This window comes from Mastigoproctus giganteus, chromosome 12 (assembly GCF_048544385.1).
Source record: "Mastigoproctus giganteus isolate SK-2022 chromosome 12, ASM4854438v1, whole genome shotgun sequence".
Lineage (NCBI taxonomy): Eukaryota > Metazoa > Arthropoda > Arachnida > Uropygi > Thelyphonidae > Mastigoproctus > Mastigoproctus giganteus.
The window spans coordinates 92,294,401-92,306,637 of NC_143586.1; the positions used below are offsets into that span (position 1 = coordinate 92,294,401).

The window sequence follows — 12,237 nt, forward strand, 5'->3', positions numbered from 1 at the left end:
CAACCCATTCAAGGCCTTATACACCTCAATCAGATCACATCGCAGGTGCCTAGTTTCCAGATGCTGCAATTTGCAGAACTTGAGCCTTTCTTGGTAAGAGAACCCTTTTCTTCCCCTCACCAATCTTTTAGCCCTTCTTTGTACTCGCTCAAGCGTCTCTACATTCTTCCTAAAATAAGGCCTCCAGACCTGCACAGAGTACTCAAAGCATGGCCTGACCATAGCCTTATATAAAAGGATAATCACGTCCTTTTCCATACTACCAAAATTTCTGTATATCATTGACAACACCCCATGACTTGCTCTGTCTGTCTATGTTGCTCAGAAAACTTCATATCTGACTGCACAGTTACTCCCAGATCTTTTTCATTTTTTACCACCCTAAGTGTAGTACCACACAGTTGGTACTTTTCTCTATGCAGTACTTTGCATTTGTTAATGTTAAACATTCAGTTATCACTTCTCAGCCCATCTGCCCAACTTTTCTAGACCTTGTTGCAGTATCACACTGCCATTACTGTCATTAACAACCCTGCCAACCTTTGTATCATCTGCAGACTTCGACATTAATCCTGATATACCTTCATCAATATCATTGATAAATATACAAAACAACAGTGAGCCCAACACTAAACCCTGGGGGACTCCACTAACAACATTAGTCCATGTAGAGCAGCATCCATTGATTTCCATTCTGTTTTCTCCCACTCATCCACCCTTTTATCCATTGTAGCAACTTACCCTTAATACCATACTGCTCCAATTTGTACAATAGTCTTCTATGAGCAACAGTGTCAAAATCTTTCCTGAAATCGAAGTATATGATATCACAATTATTTTTTGCATCCATTTGCTTTGTAACCAAATCACAGTATCATTGTTGACTGTAATATTTCAACTGTGATAAGAGATGAAGAGTTGTGTGTTCCTAATTAGCTTTTTGGTTGTCACTGTTGTACTGGGTTGTTATCTGACTTATTGTAGCCTTTCTGTAATCCCGTACAAGTCCTATTCAGCCTCTGTTTGCCTTTCACATCAACAAGCTGTTCCCGACCACAGGATTGCATATTGGATGGATTGTTTAGTAACAATCTCATACATCTAAGCACAGTCATGTATGAAATCCCAGCAGGGTTGCAATTTCCAAACTACTTATACCAGTGTCTGGCACTGACTATCACACCACAGTGAAAGTCACTTAAATCGTTCATCTTGCCCAGTCACATACTGACTTGCACATGTATAGCATCCCTACATATCTGCCCATCTGTTTTATATATCGTGTGGTAAGAATACATGATAGAGAACTGCCCTGAATTCAAGAATGCTCTCATATATATGACCAATGGCCTACTTATCTCTTTCCTTTTTCTTTTACTATAATTGGATAAGCCCCAGATGCATTGCTTACCTTTAGTTTCCACAATTTCTGTTTCACTTTCTTCTCTGTTTTCACAAAATAATTTAGCTGCCAGTTATAACTTGGTTTACTTCTTTTATTCCAATAACTAAAAAGTTCTTCATTGGTGAATATACATGCAAAATGTTTATTTAGTTTGTCAGCTACCTGAACAGGATCTCCAGTAGTTATGCCATTCATATCTATTGGTTCAATGTGATTCTTTCCTTCTATTGTTAACATGAGCATAAAATCCTTTTCTATTTTTCTTTGGGGCACCTCCGTAGCCAGGTGGGCAGGAGCAGCAATGCAGAGCACATGCTTCTTGATGTAGACCGGGGTTCGAGCCCATGACCACCAAATACGGAGGAAGCGGAAAGGTCAGGGAATGACTACCACATATCCCCGGAGCAATATGGCCTTATTTGCTAATGCTCCTAAAAAAAAAACCAAACTTTTCTTTTCATTTTTAGCCCAAGACTTCTGATAATGTGCCATTTAGTGACTTCATTGCAGACTAGTTTGTAATTACTGTAAATTTCTGTATCTGCTAATAACTTATGTTCATCCCATGCATTTTTCTTCTGTGTCACCAGTCTCATCAATTCATATGATATCTATTTAGCTCTAAACCTTGAATGGTAACTCTGTTTCTTTTTTGGTATAAAAAGCTTAAGCTTATTAGCTTCTGTGATTAATTCCCTGAATGCTTCTTATTTAGAATTTGCACTTGGTAATATTAGAATAGGAACAGAACATTAGAATGGGAACTAAACAATCCATATTCCCATTCCGATATTACCAAGTGCAAATTCTAAATAAGATTCGGGGAATTATATGAATAATAAGAAGCATTCAAGGGAACAGATTTTACAAAAGTAAAATCTGTTCCCTTTACCCTTGACAGTAGTTATATCTTTAAGTAGATTCTACGCATCAATATACAGGTAGTTCTCAACTTTACGAGTTAATTCGTTCCTAGTGCACGCTCATAAAGCGAAAACGCATATAGTGGAATTTATTCAAAATAGGGGTTATGTTCTCAAAAATGAAATTAGTTAGCTAATTAGTTTATGTTTAAACAATTATTGATTTATCGAAAGAAATGAAAATGTAGCCTGTAAAATCAAGCAAATTATAATAATAGAGAAATTATTTACGACTTACAAATGTTAAAGAATGTTTATTCTTCATCATCATTGACTAAATGCACACTCATTGATCACTCATTATTGGCTTGGCACTTGTTGGTTTGTTGCACAAAGGGTCGTCTTCTTCAGAAATGTTTCAAGAGGTGTTTGTTTCCAAGATAATCTTCTCTTTTAATTATAAATTTACAATTGCATGAATAAGCATTTTTTAACGGCACACACAAATTGAAACTAACACGATTCGCATGGAGTAACAAGTTTACAAAGCTTAAAAAAAACAGGAATGAAAAGAAGATTCTGAAAATTTATTTATGGTTTTTATACAATTGAAGATTTCAGTAAAGGGGAAACAAATTTCACCGTAATTAGAAAAAAACCCACACAATTCCATCTATCGGTATTTTTGCAAATGCTAAAAGAGAGTTTACTACCCATTTTTAATTGCTTGCAGTAACACAAAAGCCCAATAAACCAGAAAATGCAATTTGTTTTTATTGTTTTATGGTCGTAACCTCCAGAAAAGTGCTTTAGAAAAATATCACAAAGGTGTTTAAAATTGATTCTTTTAACGGAACATATGATAACGATGAAAGTGTAGTTCATTTTAATGATTTGAATTGGTAACTAATACAATTTACAAACCACTCTCATGACCTTTTATATGGCCTTAAGGTCACGCTCATGACCTTAAAAATGACATTTTAAAGAGATAAATAGCTTAGTTATACAGCGAAAATTTTAACTTCTGAGATCTTGAAACAAATTACCAAAAAAACAATGTGTTATTGGGTTCACATTACGATATTTTAACGATACGATGATGTCACTGGAACTGATTAATATTGTAAAGCAGGTGCACTGTATTGTATAGCTACACATGTGGTTTGGAATGCAGTATTTATGAATGTTTAACATTCATTTCTTGCAATAAATGGTCATATTTTCGATTTTGTTGATACTTGATACTTGGGGAAAAATACTCGTAAACCTGGGAACTCATAAAACGAGAACTGCCTGTATTATGATTATTGCCCCCTGGGGGTACCTTTACCTGTGGGACCTTAATGAATGAAGAGTCATTGTTGATAATCGGAGCAAGGGTATTGCTTTCTGTTGTTGCCTCTCTAACATGCTTCTGTTGAAGATATTCGTCCAATAAATTCAGAAAATTTCTGCTGCAGTTGCGAGTGACCAACCTACAGGTTCTAGTTAATATCTGGAAAGTAAAAGTCCCTCATTATAAGACATACTGGTTAACTGGCTCACTCCTACTCTTGATTTTTGTTTTCCCAGTGCATGTGTCACACCAAACTGACTCAGCATTGCACTGGCCACTCATGTCCACTGGGTGCACTGTGTTAGATTTAAGATACTTCATATCCAACAGCAAAACTCCTCTTCCCCTGCTGTCCTGTTTGTCTTTCCTGTACCCATTGTACTGACCATATTAAAATTTTGCATTCCTTATGTCTACATGGCACCATGTTTCTGATATCTCTAGAGTGGCTAGTTGATGACTTAACCAGTACTTCAGACTCATCAAATTTGTTTACACTTCATTTACAGTATAAACAAATTTGTTTATACTTCTAGCTTTAATATATAAGCAAGTATATGTGCACTTGTCTTTGCTCTTATTAACTCTGTCACAGTCCATGTATTTGTTTGATCTCATGAAGATCCCAAGCAGGCTTGTAATCTCAGATACCTAGCTTTCCAGGCTGCTGTATGTCCAAATAGAAGAAATGTAAGACTCATTTTAACATCTGCCTGCAGCTGCTGTTAATCTATTAGTCTGTGTATTCCCCAGACTAGCACTTAAGCACTTTTCAGACCCAACTAACACTGCATTGATAGTATCAGCAAATATTCTTGCATCCCTTCTGTTCAAGTGTATTCCATCCCTGTAAAACAGTTCTGTCCTGTTAACAAGTACAGACCATGATGAGAAAAATTCTACCCCATGAGCTTTATACAATCTTTCCCGAGCTGAATTGATTGACATGGCTCTCACCTTATACTTCTTCCTTTCATGTCTTGGTAGAATTGCAGACACTTTCAGTTTTAATCCTAACTTGCAACATTGTCCTGTACCTGTTAAATAACTCCTCAGATCTCATATTCTTAATATCATTAATACCAATGTGTGTAGTAATATCACCTATTGTGCCCTTAAAAGATAATTGTTCTACAACAGGGGTTCTTATCCTTTTACTTAATTGTGCAGTCAGATATGAAGTTTTCTGAGCAATGCAGACAGGCTGCCAGGGCAGGTCATGGGGTTTTGTCAATGATATATAGGAATTTTGCTAGCAGGGAAAAGGAGGTGACTGTCCCTCTGTATAAGACAATGGTCAGGCCATGCCTTGAGTACTGCGTACAGGTCTGGAGGCCTCATTTTAGGAAGGATGTAGATTTTCTTGAACGTGTACAGAGAAGGGCACAAGATTGGTGAGGGGAATGAAGGGATCCTCTTACCAAGAGAGGCTTAAGTTCTGCAAATTGCAGTCCATTAGGCACCTGCGCGGTGATCTGATTGAGGTGTATAAGGCCTTGAATGGGTTGAGCATGCTGAATTCTGATGGGATCCTTCCACTTGTTCAGATTACGAACCTAAGGGGGCATAAATTCAAATTAAGAAAAGACAGATGTAGAATAGATGTGTGGAAATTTGCCTTTAGCCAGCGGGTGGTTAATTTCCGGAACAAACTTCCATCTGTCGTTGTGGAAGTTGATATGTTGAATAAATTTAAGGAGGAATTGGACAGGCATTTGGAGGGAATGGTGTGATTTTTTTTTTTTTTTTGGCTGATGTTGCATAAGCTCATACACTTGCTTTCTTGCATCACATGCCACTACTACTACTTTAAGCAAGCAAAATTTTGCAACTTACAATATGTGCGAGCACCACATTTTAAAATATAATTTTTTTTTTTGCTTAAAGAATAAAAATGCATTTTTAAAATAAATTTTAGCCATATTACTCCTACGAGAATTATATTTCTCAATTAAAAATTTTGGGCACTAATATATATTACCTTATCAGTGTGAACCTTGACTTTGAAGAGATGATGCCAAACCTTTGAAATTAATTTCTCCATTACAAAGAGATAATCGCACATTTTCTTCCAAATGTGATGTCAACAATGTTGTCCTTTTTTTGTTTTTGATATGTTCATTAATGAAAAAGCACTTTCACCCATGTACGTTGATCCAAACAGAAAGTACTTTGAACACTTCTCTTTGTAATAAAGGAAATTTCTTGTTGGAAGAACCTCAGAATTTTAAAGTAGTTTAAAAAGTAGTTTTTTTTTTTGTGTTGGAAAAGAGATTTCAGAGCTAAAGATGACTGCATATCAACAAGTTCTAATTTGGCAGCTGCTACTTCATTTTGATTGAAAATTTGTTCCAAGTTATTGATTTCAAGATTTCTGTAATTTATCATTAATTCATTAATTTTGGGAGGTGCTCTTTCAAGTATTCAAATCTTTCTTAGAATTGGTCACTAAGCTCTTTGATTACATTCATTACAAACGTTGGGTACTCCCGAGCAGTTTCCTCCAGACATTTTTTAAGTGTTGGAAAATGAAGCAAATTTCCTTTTAAAACTTGATTCTGAAACACTTGGGAATTTTTTCTCAAATGCAGTAAAAATATTTTTCTGTCTTTCAAGTTTCTTTTTTTTTTTTCTTCTTGAAGTTTAGCCTTTTCTTAATTTATATCCATTTCCATTTACTTTATTTTCTCCATAACATCCCATAATATTTTTTATTGACTTATAACCTCCAAAAATAACTACATGGTCCTTTTTTACATTCTTATCTAGTTCTTTTTGTAACTCTAAATAAAATTTATCTGTTTCTTCCTCTTTTCCATCTTCTGGAGCATAAATAACCTCTGTCTAATTTAAATCTTACTGTTATTATTCTATTATTTATAAATGTGTAGCTCTGTATTTTGGTTTTCCATTTCCGATCTATTAATATTGCTACCCCTCCACTAGCTCTTTCCTTTTGATCTACTCCATGGTATATCATTGTATAATAATCATAATCTTTTGTACCTTTTAATTTTTTCTTTGTTTCTGTTATTACTGCTACATTTACTTTCTTCTGTTTTAAATGTTTAAGTAGTTCGACTTCTTTATATACTAATCCTCCTCTTGTGTTCCATGTTACAATATTTAAAAATTAGCAAAACAATGTCGAGATACTAGGGTGTTTAGAGGATGTGATATTAATTGAGATCATTTTTTAGTGGCTTCAAAAATAAAGTTATGGGCTAAATGGAAGAAGAGAAAAGCTATTAAACAGAGGAAGGAGGAGTTGGGTTATAAAGTATACCTACTTCAAGAAGAAAGTATACAAAATTTTTATGAAAAAAGGATTAAAGACGAAATAAGCAAAACATCAGAGAGAGAGAGAGAACCAATAGAAGAAGAATGGAATAATATACAAAATATAATTCAAAAGAAAGCAAAAGAGATACTAGGACAACTCAGGAAAAACAATAAGAAGAGAGGGGTAAAGATATGGAATGAAGAAATTGCTAAAGCAGTACAAGATAAACAAGATAAATATCTTAAATATATACAAAACAGGACAAGTGAGAATGAAGAAATATATAAACAAGAACGCTATAAAACTAAAGATATAATAAGGAATGCTAAAGCAGAGTCATGGGATAGATTTATAAGCACAATAGAACATGATGCTCATGGAAGACAAAATTTGGCATATAAAATGATGAAACACTTGAATAGCACAGAGAAAGACACTTCAAGAATAAATATAATAAAGGCAGAACAATGGAAAAAACATGAAGAATTGTGGAAAGACCCAACATATCAAATAGAAGAGATACAGTTAGTGACATAGATCTGATAACGAAGGAAGAATTGGAAAAGGCATTGAAAGCTACAAAAAATAGGAAAGCAGTAGGAATGGATGCTATAAATGCAGAACTGATCAAGTATGGAGGAAGTTTTTTAAAAGACAGGATACTAAATTTATTTAATAAATGTTGGGAACAATATAAAATACCAGAAGAATGGAAGATAGCAAAAATTATTTCAATATTTAAAAAAGGAAATAGAAATGATACAAAGAATTATAGAGGGATTAGCATACTAAATACAGTATATAAAATGTATAACAAAATAATAAATAATAGAATTAAAATTATCTCTTATGAAATATTAATAGAAGAACAGGCAGGATTCAGAAAAGGAAGATCATATACAGATAATATATTTATATTAAAACAAATAATAGAAAAACGAAAAGAGTTTAATTTAGAAATGCATTTAGCATTTATGGATTATGAAAAAGCATTTGATTGAGTAAACAGACAAAAACTATGGGACATATTGAGTAATAAAGGATACCCAAAGCATCTTACAAAAATAATAGAGTTTATATCAAGGAACAAAAATAGTAATAGATACAGGTAATAAATTAACAGAAGAAAGTATAATAAATCAAAGAGTTAGACAGGGATGTAGCTTGTCACCAAAGTTGTTTAACGTATATATCGAGGATATGATATGTAAATGGAAAGAAGAAATTAATACAGGTATATATTTAAATACAAAGAATAGGATTAATACACTGTTATTTGTGAATGACCAAGTAATTATTCAAGATAGTGAAGATAATTTACAAAGAGTAGTATTTAAATTAAACCAAATAACAGAAGAATATAAAGTTAAAATATCAACGATGAAAACTAGAACAATGGCTTTTAAGGGGAAAAATACGGTGAGAACAAAAATAGTTATAGACAATAAAATATTAGAACAAGTAAAAGATTTTAAATATCTAGGATGTGATATAACATATGATGTCGAAGAAGATATGAACCAGAAATTGGCGAAATTTCAAAATATATGTGGAACAATAAAAAGAACTCTTGCTAAGAAAACAAGGAAAGAAACACAATTGAAATTTTACAAAGTTATGGCAATACTAACACTTCTTCATGGTTCTGAAACATGGATACCGAAACAAAGAGACTAATAGAATACAAGTTGCAGAAATGAAATTTTTAAGGTATGTTAAAGGATATACAAAATTAGATAAAATACTAAATGTAAATATTAGAAAGGAATTATAAAGATTTACTCAATTAATGAAAAAAATTATAGAATATAGACAAAGATGGAAAGAACATGTAGAAAGAATGGAAGATAATAGATTCTCTAAATTAGCTTACACATATAGAGCAAAAGGAAAAAGAGACAGAGGAAGACCGAAGAAAAGATGGGCAGACCTCTTCAAGATCAGAACAGGCGGATCTCCTAATCCTTGAAGGAAGATAATATAAGATAAGTTTAGCGTTTCTAATATCACTAAATTTGGGAAAAGTTTCATGACCTATAGCCTGTTTGGTCTTTCACAATTTGACTTCCAATAACCAGCCAAACACGCCTGATACGATAAGCAAATTACACCAGTTCCCTACTATTATCTCAGGAAATTAGGTGGCAGCACCTGCCAGAGTAAATAACTACCATACTGGTGTACCTGATCTGTCTCCAAGGGCAGTGTGGACAATGTTGGGTCCCATTAGGGGCCCAGTGGCTAAATGACCAGAGGAACAACGGTACACGACACTACACATATACAAAATCCATACCCCTTTAAACCTCTGGCATTGACAGTATTCTGTTTCACACCCACAATGTATAGTAAGCAGAGATGGGGGAAACACCTGGCGCCTTTTGACACTAAACACACTCTACTATTATCTATTACCATATAATCATATTCCCAAGAGGACTGAAATGTTTATTTTTAATCTTTTGTTTCTTTGTATTTGAAACATGTAGGTCTAAATCAGACAACTGTGAAGGTATTGTTAATGCATCATTTTTTTCCTCATCATGGTTGTTTTCTTTTTAAAAACTTATCTATTTTGAAATGGTTTAGGAACTTTAGTTAAATCTGTTAAAAGAAAATAAATTTAAGCATTTGCACACAAAATCAAAAGATTTCTTACTATAACAATTTCATCACCTTTAAAGTCAGCACTATACATGTACAGTAGCTATTGCAACAGCACAACTGAGCGAAACCCAGAAGAAACCTGTTAAACTAGAAACTGAGAATTGCATGAGGGAGTATCCTCGGTCTGTAAAAATGATCGTACTCTCAACAAGGTATTTTGTAAAAAATTTTTCCTACTAAATAATTGTCTAATTAATAAGAAAAAATTTTAAGAATACCATCAAAGTGTCAAACTTTGACTGCTTTTGAGATTAAAATGTCACAAAATATATAATTTTCCTCCAATCACAAAACAAAGGATTTTCTAGTGAAGAATGACATGGATTTTTGTAGATTATCACAGAAAGTTGAGAAAAAGAAAGCACCTTTTTTAAATATAAAGATTTATATATAAATTTTTTAGTTTAAGTGAAGGTGCTCACAAGCACTGATTTTAGGATTGGTCGCGAGCAAAATTTATTTTTTTAAAGAGCACAATGGTGCTCGCTAGCACCAGGTTAAGAATCCCTGCTGTACAACAGCATTAATTTTATTCTCTGGCAGGTACACCCTGGTTGTATTCCAGCTGTCATTTTTGTACAATACATTTTTCTCACATTATAGCCATAGCAGCTTATGTGCCATTAAGCCTCCATAACAACATTTTTCTCATTTTCCTGACAATAATGCACCCGACTATTGTAACTTCCTCTGAAATCTCTGCTGTGAAGGATATTGTTGTGTTGTCTGACATTTGACCATGATCTCTAGCATTGAGGGGCAGTTGAGTGCTTGATGGGTCCCTTATTTCAGTTCTTTCAGAGTCATTAACTCTGTGCTTTCAATCCTCATATAAGCCCATTAGAATGCTGAATTTGTGTTTAATCTCCTGATGATCTTTACGACATGCACATATTGGTACTTCCAATGTGATAATGTTATTCATGTTGAAAATGAAACTTGAGAGTGAGAGAGCTGGGCTAGTTGAAACAATTGTGAACAAACCTGTAATTCGTTAAAATAAATCACATAAAGGCATCCCCTTTGGCTTTCATGGCCAGATAATGGCAGCTTTGCACACAGAAACAAGTATATGCACATAATATAATCCTAATTCATAAGAGAACTTCTGATGGCAGTTTTTCCCCAAGTCAAATCTTTCTCTCACCTTGAGCTGTTTGCTTTGCTTCTCTGGTCTGAGGCATGAGTTTAGTTTAAATTTAATTTAAAAAATAACAAAAAACTAAGAGATAGATATAATGTTACACTAATCTGTAACTCTTAGTTTTGCATGTTATTTTTATATTAAATTTAGAATAAAATCATGCCAAGTGAAAAGTAAAATCAGCCAAAATCAATGGGACATTAAGGGAAGGATTGGTAACCTTTTTAAGGAATTGGCTGAATATGAGCAAATTTTCACACAGAAAGAAAAACACCTGTGCAATAAGAAAGTGTGAAAAGTCTACAAAAATCGGGAGTTAACTGTGAGCACAGGTCTTAAGAAAAATATAAAAATGCCATCAGGACCTGGAGACTTCTGTAACTCTTCAGATCTCCTGCTAGATACCTTTGAACCTGTCATACTAAATTTTCATATTTAATATTGCCAGAAATTCCATTCCATTCAATACCTCCATTTGTAGGATCAAGTGGTGGAGGTATTGAATTGAACACAGTATTCCAATACTTGAACACAGTATTCCAAGTGTGGAGATCACACTTGGAATACCGTGTTCAAGTACGGAGATCGCACCTAAAGAAAGACATTGTGCTTCTTTAAAGGGTCCAAAGACAGGTAACTCGCCTGGTGAGATCGGCAAATGGGCATCCATATGAGGAAACACTTCAAATATGTGGGTTGCAGAGCTTGGAGACTAGCACCTTAGAGGTGACTTGATTGAGAGTGAAAATGAATGAGGATGAAATTTTCATGATTATAAATGTTTCTAGAACTAGGGGCCATAATTTCAAGTTATTGGGGGGGAGGGAGATGTTTATACTGGATTGCAGGAAGTTTTATTTTAGCCAGCAAGTTATAAATTACTGAAATAAGTTGCCTACATGGGTGGTAGAGGCTGACATTTTGAGGAAATTCAAAGGTCAGCTGGATAAAACGGGAGAGGGAAATGCATAGGTTGTCTATTTCCTTTTCTCTTATTAATTATTTATTTTTTTAAAATTTTCTTCTTATTATTTTTTTTTTATTATTATTTTTATTTTTGGCTGGTGCAGCATAAGCTGTAGGCTTCCTTGCACCATGTGGCCATTGCTAATACTAATACCATCATTATTATCGTAAGAATTACAGGAAAAGTGAGACGATAATAACTCAGCTGTATCTTTAGATGAAGTTGCAAAAGAACTATCGGGGGTAACAGTTGAGAGTATAGATGGATAGAATTTGTGACCCGTAACCTTGGAAAGTGACTAAAAGGCTACTACCATTTGAATATAAAGCTCTTGGACTTTTCAAAATCCATTTTGGATTTATTATTAATGTGCATAACTTTTGTGAGTTTTATTTTTGGCAGCAGAAAATGCAGTTGGATATTTGAATACAAACCAGTTGTGATATGCTATTTCTTATTCTGAACAGCCTTGCACATTTTTTGGAAAACCATGATTTTGATAACGAACATCAGTTTAAGATGAAATGAGAAGTCTATATGTACTTTAGAGAGTTTACTTTATAGTTTTC

The 12,237-nt window shown here is 33.8% G+C and overlaps 1 protein-coding gene across 1 annotated transcript in view; it reads left to right on the forward strand.

Annotated features, from left to right (window-relative positions):
- Positions 1-12,237, forward strand: part of LOC150077276 (protein saal1-like) — a 242,943-nt gene that overhangs the window by 129,131 nt on the left and 101,575 nt on the right. The window lies entirely within an intron of this gene.